Source organism: Caloenas nicobarica, chromosome 9 (genome assembly GCF_036013445.1).
Source record: "Caloenas nicobarica isolate bCalNic1 chromosome 9, bCalNic1.hap1, whole genome shotgun sequence".
Taxonomy (NCBI): domain Eukaryota; kingdom Metazoa; phylum Chordata; class Aves; order Columbiformes; family Columbidae; genus Caloenas; species Caloenas nicobarica.
The window spans coordinates 14,667,418-14,677,978 of NC_088253.1; positions in this window are offsets into that span (position 1 = coordinate 14,667,418).

Here is a 10,561-nt window from a genome sequence, read left to right on the forward strand (position 1 = left end):
GCATTTCAGAACCTCCAGGACTGGCATACCAATGTGATTTCACATTATAAAGAATTTAGAGAATCAATGAACGAGAATAATGTTCTTTTCATCCATACACTGATATGTATATTGGCATGGTAACTATTAGTGCTAACCAAATCACCAACCTAGCTATGTTAAGATGATTTTTTTCCTATTAGACAAACATGAAGGTATGAATGCAGGATTTTAAAATACGCATCTGAGTTCTGACTTTTGCTTTGCATTTGATATTTTATTTAGAAATATGCAGATTGAGTGAGAGAGAAAACAAAATGCCTCAAGAAAGAGTTTAAAAATGAAATTGTGATGGGGTGGGAAGGGCTTTAAATCACAGGTGTATAAAGGTGACCCTGGTCTAACCCCACCCAAGTAGTGGCTTGTTGCAGCATACTGTATATCTTCCAGCCATCACATTTACGCAGTATCTTAAAATAACATTTGTGATAAATGTGCAATTTAACTAATTTATGGTGCTATGATGTGCTCAGGGCTACATGCAAGATGAAAATCTTAAATGGAGCTTGAACAGCTCACTTCACAACAAGAAATCAATATGCCAGATCTTAGAGAGCTGTTCACTGGAGTCAACATTTAGCAGCAAAAATCAGTGAATGTATCTTTAAGTTTTAGTGAGTAAGAAATCTATAATTAACTGAAATATGACTTTTAAGCTAGTGTAAGGGACTGTTTCTGAAGCCAAAATCTTTCTAGAATCTTCATTGTGTTTTATTTTTGTGTTAAAATCAAAAGTATATTGTTTTAATTATGCCGTTGCTTTTGTGGTAAACACTATCTGCAATTTTTTATCCAAACCAAGGCAGATTAGTGTTATCAATATGGGAATTATCTGTTGCATTTTAATATGGCAATGTATCTTGCTATATAAAGCTAGACACAGCTATGACTCTGCATTTTTATGACAGCAAAAAATTTGGCTATACTTTGAGATTAAAAAAAAATTGGCATGTATTGAAGGGAAGAACCGTCTTTAATTTTGCAAGTTCTTATTTCAGCTGCACCAGAAAAAGAAGTAGCTGTGGTGCAAGTGGAACAGAGATGACTGGTGATAAAGCTAAATTTAATTAATAAATTTTGTATTTTAAAATATATCTCTAGAGAGCCTTTTATATTTCCTAGAAAAATACCATATTATTACTATTATTTTTGCTTTGTTTGGGTAACTTTTTGTTACAAGAATATGTTGGAGCTTTGCTGAGCACGCTGTTGCCCACACTGTTCCACAGAGCTGAAAAGCAGGGAATGGTCATAAAACTAGAATTTATAAAGCAAAGTAGGGAAAAAAAAAAGTTACCGGATTGTCCTTATAGCAAAGCATGGAATAGTTTGCAATACTTGACTGGACAGTTACTATTTTAGCAGTGGAAATACAAATGTGTAGCTCCCTTGGGTACTGCTAGTAAATGCATACAATCTCCAGGGGAAAAAAACCAAAACCAAAACCAAAACAACAAACCAACAAAAAAACAAACAGTAAATTCTCTTCTGGGACTTTGTGCCAAGATGTGCCTTCCAGCCCTTAGTTGACCTGCTGTAGGTAAATGAGAGAACACGAAGTAATTATCGTACTGCCATCTCACAATATGAAAGCAGCTCTGTTGTTCGGGGTGTGGCAGCAGTGAATTTTGTTGAGTTTTCAGTAATTATCCTATAATAATGCAAAGCTTGTATATATTTAACACTATGATACTACAGCCCTCACTGAAGAGCATTTGCATAAGAAGTCGGGTTTTTAGCAGTGAAGGAAGAAAGAATCAGGGTCATTTACAGAAGGGAGCAGAATTATGTATTAACGCATCATTATACATGTCTGAAAGCGTTGGAATAATCGCGGAGGTTACAGTCTGTTTCCAGGCCTTGGTTTGAGGCAATATTTTTGACAAAATGTTCAGCATGAAAAAGATGACTGAGTTTTACTAATACATAGCTCATGTGCTGTAGTCATTATCTAGTATATACACAAATACAGTGGTGATGTTACATGAATTCATTTTTTACATGTAAAAACAGTCTTTCTTTATACTTAGTATCCAGCTTCTGTGTTAGGGTAGTAGTTTGTTCGTTTGTTTGTTTTTCAGCAGTATATTACAACATTTATGTGGGTCACATTAACTTCCTCAGCAGCTGTTGCTTGTTTCACTTTGCCTTATTTATAGCTTGAAATGCACTTCTGGTTAAATAATCTTTTAAGAGAATTAAGATCAGATAGACTTTTGGGGATAGATGCATGTGTCCAGACCACTCACCGAGTTCATATACATAACCCTTATTGAAATGAAATTAAAATATACAACTGCAAATCATACTTATATACCGATGTCCCTATCTTTCATTGCAGGAGTGTTTAAATAGTACAATTAAAACCTACAACCTAAGGCAACTATGCCAACAAAAGAAATTTTTGAGTAGTAACAAGACATTTTCTGTTTATCATAGTTTTAGAATTCTTAGCCCGTTTCAAGAAATAAAAGAGTTGTTGTAGAGCAAGCAAAAAGAAGTGGAAACGGCAGCAGCAGCCCTGGCCCCGTTTCCCAGGCCATGGCTGGCGGGAGCTCCTCACGTCTAATAGCGATGTCTCCCGTACCTAAGCTAAAATGATTATGTGCCCCTCATGTCACCCACTGGGTTTTCCTATTGTTGCATTAGGGTGAGGATGTACATTTCTTCCCTGATACATTCAAACTCTGCAAGGGGCAAAGTGGACTTTGTAACCAAATAGCGAGCTAATTTTCTGATTTCTTACTTCTTGATGCCTGAATTAAGGACTTGGGTCGCGAGGGAAATGAATTTCAAATGATTTGGCAGTGTGGAAAAGCCTGTGTTAGACCTGTCAGCCCCATTCCATTCCCTGTGGAGAAGATAGTGTCCATCTTTTTTTTTTTTTTTTTTTTTATGATATCAAAAATAGAAATGGAGAGAGGGTAACTTTTAAACTTGAGTATAAATTAACAATGAAAAATACTTCTTTATTAAGCTTCAACATACCACATTCATTCTTGCACTGTAGGAAACTGGGGACATGTTTATAGCCATCATAATTGTGAGTTAGTGACCTTTCTAGCCAAGTGAAATGAAATTACTTGAAAATGGAATTCTTTTTAATTGGCGCATTTGTAGGTGGTGGGGAAAGGACGGGGATTTGCATGTCTATGATATAAAGCCTGTGATGAACTGTAAGAGAAGCCTGAAGCCTGTGCTCAGATGTAAACCTGTGCGGAGAGGGAGAATGAGGTAGGTGTGTCAGGAAGCAGAGTCATATTCTTGGCTTTTTCTTTTCTAAACTGGAGGTACAGTCACTGCAGTTACGCCTCAATGACCATGAAACCGAGTCGGCAGAAGCTGAAGGACTCCGCTCCTGAAAGCCTCATCAGGACTTGTCATCGCTCTAATGAATATCATTTAAATTGCTTTGTATATTGGTGGAGTTTGGATGTCGATTTAATTTGTGCATGTGTTTGAGTTCTTCTGCTTGGCTAGGCTAACAGAGAGCAACAGCCTAATGAAAAGTGAGTTGGTGACAGCGTGATGAGCCCCAACCCAATCAAATGTGTTTGAAGGGCTGTTTTGACAGGGATCTTAAAAGTAGATCTAGAAAAGAGGAGTAGAGCTTCAGTTCAGTACAATTGTTTCAGGCTAAGATTACTGCTTTTTGTACATCTCAATGGCTGAAAATTTTCTGTGTGCACTCTGGCTTGTGCTAAAACACGAATTCATCACAGGATTGTGTTTAGAGGAGCCCAGAAGAATGGGCTCCCCTATTAAACGTCTCCAGAAATTACTGGGGTTAAAATACCGCTTTAAAAAAAGTCATTACTGGGGTACACCAGTAATTGGGAAGCAAGCAATGACTTAACCAGGGGTTGCAGTGTGCATCTCCATCTCTAATGCTGTGCTCCACAGGGCAAATCGGAAGAACAGCAGCAGATTAACACTGGAGGGCAGGGGCCGGCTGGTCAGGGCCAGCCGGGGACTTCTCCGCATTAATTCCCATTTACTGTGCCGGGAAGTTGAGCACGCAATGTCGCAGAGCTGTGGAGAAGGGCAGAGCAGATGGAGAAATTCTGCAAAATGTATTTCGGTGCTCTCCAGTTACTGGGGATAGTTCGGGGACAAGAAGAACAGGCCAGCACCGAGCCGGTAGAAGCAGGGCTTGTCCTCTGCCCGGCAGGGAGCCTCAGCTTCGACGTGGTCAGGACACTGCCCTCAGCACACCATGAACCTACCTGAGGTAACGTACTACCGTCATAGACATGGTCTGCAGGGAGATTACTATTAACAGAAGTGGGTAGAATAGCCACATCAACCCTATAAATAAAACTAGTTCTTCCAATCTCTAATAAAATGTTCAGTTTTTACATCTTATATGTGCATGTGGAAGATGAAAGAAAAATACGGTCTTGATTTTTAGTTGCTACCGTGTAGACAAATCGATTTCCAAAACAGAGCTGCTGTTAGAAAGGGGAAACAGAGACTTGCACTTCGTCATCTCTGAAGGCTACAGAGCACTCCTGGGCAGTACCCTGTACTTCACAGTGCTTCAGAATGGACCAGGAGCCTAAGCTTTAAAAATGTAAATGCAATTTTAAAATTTCGCGTGAAAACCCAACTACAACAGAAAAGGACCGCGGGAGGGAAATTGGGTTACAAGAAAAATGTACAGTTGGGTTACTTTTATCTAAGAGATGATTAATACATCTGATAAATTGTTCAGCAATGGTTCATGCAAACAGACCCTCTATAATTCTGCCAAAGTCAGTGAGATCAATGTGCTCTGCTGAATGATTGTGGCACTGACCACTCAAAAGAAAGCACCTAAGGGCGGCTGTAACTTATGCTGATTTCATACCCCCCGTGATTTCAAAATAGATGAGATTCTCCAGCTCTGTCTGAACCAAATGAATGTATAACCCTCAGGAGATGCTTGCTCCTGTTTTGGGGGTGAACAGGACCCTTTTCTTCTTCATTGGCCTGATTTTGTAAATGCCATATGCTTCTTTTTTATGTGATAAGTGTTTTAATGCAACCATCACCCTTCGACAGACTAGTTACCATCAATAATTTGAATGACAAGCTCTTAATTTCAACATAAGATTTGGGCAAGGTGTGAAAGCACCCCCCCCCCCCAAAAAAAAAAAGGAAACATGATACAAATATATGTATGTCTGCAGCAATTATTAGTTTAAAAAAAAAAAGCATGATCAAATTCAGGGTATGTGTTTCAGTATTTAATGTTAAAAATATAAATTAGGTTTTGTAGAAGCACAAAGGACCCACTTATACTTCCTTAATAGGGCTTTTATTAAAGGCACTGGAAGAGATTCCAAGGAGGGAGAGATCAAAACAGTGGTCTCATCAGCTCCGGTATATTAGCAGCTTCTCAGGAAGCGCTGAACAGCAGGTAAAACCACACCGACCCACAGGTGCAGGCACATTATACTGCTAACTGTTCCGATCCCATAGAAACACTCTGGGCACATGTAATATCCCTCTCAGCCTTGTTCCTGCGCTCTGAAAGCTGTTTTAACCCCTCAGCTGCTGGCTGCAGCCCGGAGCATGGCACACTCGTCTCTTCGTAAGCAGTGTGCTCTGCAAACACGTTCGCTTCCTTGCCCTCCTCCAAAACCCTGGCTATGGGCCATTCGCTGTGTTTTCTTGCAATCCTGTTCAGACCTCGCTTCTCAGAGGTTGTACGGGGGATGATAAAAGCAAACCCACAGGGACACCTGGCACCAGACCACTGAGGTTTCTGACCCACCTGTCCTCTCTGCTCTACAGGGCTGTTCCCTGGCTGGAAACACTGTGAGGACACCTGGGCTGCCCTACAGCTGGAAGGTCTGGTGCCCAAGCAGGGATTTTTTGAAGCAGATCAGACATGCAGCAACATAACCAAGTCCCTAGAAAGGAAATACTCTAGAGCACAGGTGTCAAATACATTTTCACCAGGGGCCACATCAGCCCCACAGTTGCCTACAAAGGGCTGAATGTAACTACTGCTACATTTATACAGTCCTAAAATTACATTTGAGAGAGTAGCTGAAGCATCTTTGATGCCACCCCATCTGCAAGTCCTCTCCTGGAGCTGGAGACCAGAGCATCCCAGCTTGCAGCCCAGCAGCCAGAGCTCTCCCATTCACACTTTGCCCTGTCTGAGAAGCCTTTCCAGTGGGCTGAGCTGCTCCCTGCCTCTCAGCACGTTTTATTTGTGAACCCAGATAGAGGATGTCCCCCAGCATGACTTGGAGCAGACCCCCTGACTTCTGGGGAGCTCCAGAGCTCAGCCCACCACACATCACCTGCAGGTCATCGGCAGCCAGGAAGCTTGGCACTCAACAGCTGACAGAAATTTAGGTGCTTTACTGAGTTAAACAGGAGCGGAGAGGTGGTTTGGAGAACGTTACTGACTCCTGTGTGGTGGGTGTGTAATGTGGTTGATGCCTCCAGCTTCTGTCTTTCCCCGCTGGTTGCTCTCATAGGAAGTGCTGCTTGTTGGACCTCCTAGTCTTCAGTAAAGAACATAAGTCCTGTGAGTTGTTGTCTGTGAGAAGTTTGACTCGCAAACCTCCTGAAGTCTCACACTCATTTTAACATTCGATGTGAGGAAAAAGGCTTGATGTGTTATCTTTGTTTTAACTATAGGCTATTTTACTTGCTCCCCTCTAACTTTGGGTAACATCTATTTAACAGTGAGTACACAACTTTCTTTTTTTTTTTTTTTTTTCCTTCCCCTGCAGTTTTCTGCTGGTCTGTTCTGCTTTTTTGAAGTTGCTTTGCTATTTTGAGATGTGGAGAGAAAAAAAAAAAAAAATAGAATTTTAAAATAGCTCAGCTGTGCTTTCTTGTATTTTTAAGTTTTACGGTAAGACTGTCTATACAACAGCTCACAAAAGAAGCAGCTTTTTTATTGTTTGTTTTTAAGGCAAAGTAGTCGGTTGATGTGGCAAGCAGGTGGCATGACACTAAATATACATGACAGTGTATATGTAATACCATTTTCTTTAAGGAAGCTTCTATGCTATTTCTCATTGTTGAGCTAAAGGTCAGAGTGTCAGGTGATTCCGGCAGCAAGAAACGATTCTCCAAGCTGCAAAACTTCTGCTGAAGTTGGCGACATTAAGAAAGATGGAGGCAAATTGGAGAGAATCCAGAGGAGATCAACAAGAATGATTAGAGGTTTTGCAAACATGACCTATGAGGAAAAGTTAAAAGAATTGGATTTGTTTAGTCTAGAAACAAGAAGTCTGAGTAGGGACATGATAACAGTCTCTAGCTATGTTTTAAAAAAAGTTGTTATAAAATGATGCTGATCAAATGTTCTACGTGTCTACCAAGGGCAGGACAAAAGTTAATCAATTCAACTTGTGGCAAGGGGCATGGAGATTAGATTATCAAGGGGAACACAACCTAACTAGAAGTTAAGCATGGAGCTGCTTGCAGAGGAGGAGTGCAGTCACCATCGCTGCACCTTGTGATGAACTGATGTGGGTGTTCTTTACCTACTTGGGCTGTACAACCACTAGATGTTGAACTTTGAGGGCTCCTGTAACATGCAGTCCTTTTTGAACATCTTGGGTATGCATGACTGTTGCAGAGAGTATATTTCTTCTCCGCAAAGTTTCGTCTGCTTTCCTGCTGTACATTGATAATGACTATTTTCATTTTAACTGTTTTGGTGGAGCTTTCATGTCACTTCTGTCAACAATTCAGTTCATCAGGCTTTTCTTGTGCTGCACAGGAAGAAATCCTAGCTTGCTTTCTTTTAGCAGGGGGAGGGACCTACATGGCTTAGCATCATCATTGCTTTTGCTAACCGTTTTTGACAGGCGGTGAATGGCCTTGCATTTTACCATTTTACACTGTGATTGCCTTCTGTGCTCAGGTGAGGTTGCACTTCTGTAACACTGGTAGGTAGAGTTATTTTAGACACAGCTTCACTTTTTTTTTTTGCTGGCAGAGGCATTTTCTACATCAATCATATGACTAAGTCGCTTGCAGCTGAAGAAGGGACCCTTCACTCTCTTTCACTAATAGTACAAACCTTTTCAGTGTTCCAGTGCAGACTTCAGGTTTCTCAAATGAGCTGCTTCATTTACACTCGTAATACGCACACTGTGCAGATAACAGACAGCACCATTTAACCCTATAATATGTAGTACAACACATCCCGCAGTACAGCTGGAGTCCTAGTTACTCCTCAGGGAAGCCTATTATAGCAGCACAATCCCATGTATCGGTAATAAAGTGTTTCAGAGACTCACAGGAATGTTAATAAGTTTGAGATAAATACGGCATGTTAACATTTGGACCCCGTTACTAAATTTTACTTCAATTTAGTCCTCGCTGCTCTGTTTTCAGCCAGGACTCAGAGTTTCATAGGGCTTTTCCAAGCATGGATGTAGAGAGCAGGCTTCAAGTGTTCAAGGCTTCAAGAGCAGGCTTCAATTGCTCTAAGTCTGCCCAAGAAGTCCTGAGGTCTCCAGAACTTCTGCAGGGAACGGACATAAGGGACACAGGACCCGTGGGAGGTCCCTGCCCCACTGGGGAGTGGCTGGAGACCAGGTGAGGCACAGCCACCTCTCTGCCGGTGACAGGACATGTTGCAGATGTGGCATCTGATGCCTTTGTGCACAGGGTGCCTCTAACACTGTGAATTCTTGCCTTCATCCTTGGTGGACAATATATTTCAGTAGTTACATTTGACTTAAGGCTCATTCTGTAAGGAAATACCTCTATCCGCTTCTCTTACAATTTTAAAAAATATTTAGGATGTTCTGCTTTTAACAAACCTTGGCCAGGTAACTTAAGAATAGTTTGTGGTGTGTCTAAAAGTTAGGAGGACCAGCTTGATCTCTTGTGTTGTTTGTGTGGGGTGGTGGTTTTGTGTGGGTGTTTGGTTTGTTTTGGTTTTTTGTGGGTTTTTTGTTGGTGTGTGTTTGTGTATTTTTGTTTGTGTGTGTGTTTGTTTTTTTTTTTTTTTGTGGGGTGGGGATTTGTTTGTTTGTTTTGATTTAATATCCTTAGATATTCCATCTCTCTTCCTTGTCTCCTTCCACCCTCAGTAAAGGGCCTGTGTAGGAGGGTGGTGAGGCACTGAGCAGGCTGCCCAGAGAAGCTGTAGATCCCCCATCCCTGAGAGTGTCCAAGTCCAGGCTGGATGGGGTTTTGAGCAACCTGGTGTAGCGAAGGTGTCCCTGCTCATGGCGGCAGGGTTGGTACTAGATGATCTCTAAGGTTCCTTCCAACACAAACTATTTTATGATACCCTCTGCAGGTTCCCACTTCCCAGTGTGCAGAGACTAGACTCAAGTATGTGTTCAACAGCAACAAGAAGTGGTTACAGACAGTCACCTTTTAATCACGGATCAAACCAGCAGCCAGAAGTCCATGTAGGTGTCCTGTGAGGAAGGGAAAGAGACCTGTTTACTTAGCAGAGTAAGGCCAGGCCATAGAGAAGTCTGCAGGTCTGTGCAGACTCTGGCAAGGGAGGAACAGGGTTAATGGTGAGAAACCATGGCTTGTAACGTGGCTAACAGGGGAAAGTGAAACTATTGAAATAATGATTTTTTTTTTTTTAAGTCGAAGAATTACAATTGCAGCTAAAGCCCAAAACTCATTATTTGAGTTACTAAATGTCAGTCAAAGATTGCTTATTGCTCAAAGACTGATGCCACTACCTACCACATTTGATCCAACCTACTGTAACTCTGGGTCTTGTGCTGTGCCCAGAACCATCCTATCTGAGAAATGATGGCTTTGTCAGGGATAAGGTTCTTCGGAAGGGCAAAGTTGAGAAAATGTATTTATCTGGATGTGTTTCAGTGAAAAATGGAATGAGATGCTACCTTCTTGCAAGTTGTTGTTCCTAAGCTTCAGCCAAGGCTCTTCTGTGGTGTGAATTGGTCTTGTCCAGATCATGAGGCTTAGAGACTCCTACAGCTGCAGATCTGCCACGGTTGGGGACCCTCCTATTTTGCTTACCTACCTATGTGTGTAGTAATCTGTGCCTTTATAGTGATCCATATCACTAGCGATATGTTCTATAAAAACACAAGCAGTTAATTTTTTTTCTAAAGAGATACAGCATTCTAGCATTAAAAATGGTAACATAAAATAATAGGGGTTACAGGAAATTAAATGTATTTAGTTCCATTCTCTTGGGTGTATTGCATATCATGACCCTCCTGCCACTAAGAAACCTACTGTTAAATCCATCAAAATTGATCTATGTTTAGTTATTCATTTTATGCATATTAATTTGAACACAACATTTATTTGGCTTGAATTTTATTTTCAGTGGTGGAATGTGTGTTCCAAATGCAAGCACACATGACTTGCTAGGATTTAGTTGGGAGGAATGTGGAATGTTAGTTTACGAAGATAATAACCGAGCTATTAAAGCCAACAACCGCTTTTAAAGCAAACATACCATTAAAATATAGGAACAGTTTATAGTGTAAATAAAATTGAGGATATGGATTATTTAAAGATAAAAATTTTAGGGGTAGCTATGAGAAAGTTGAAT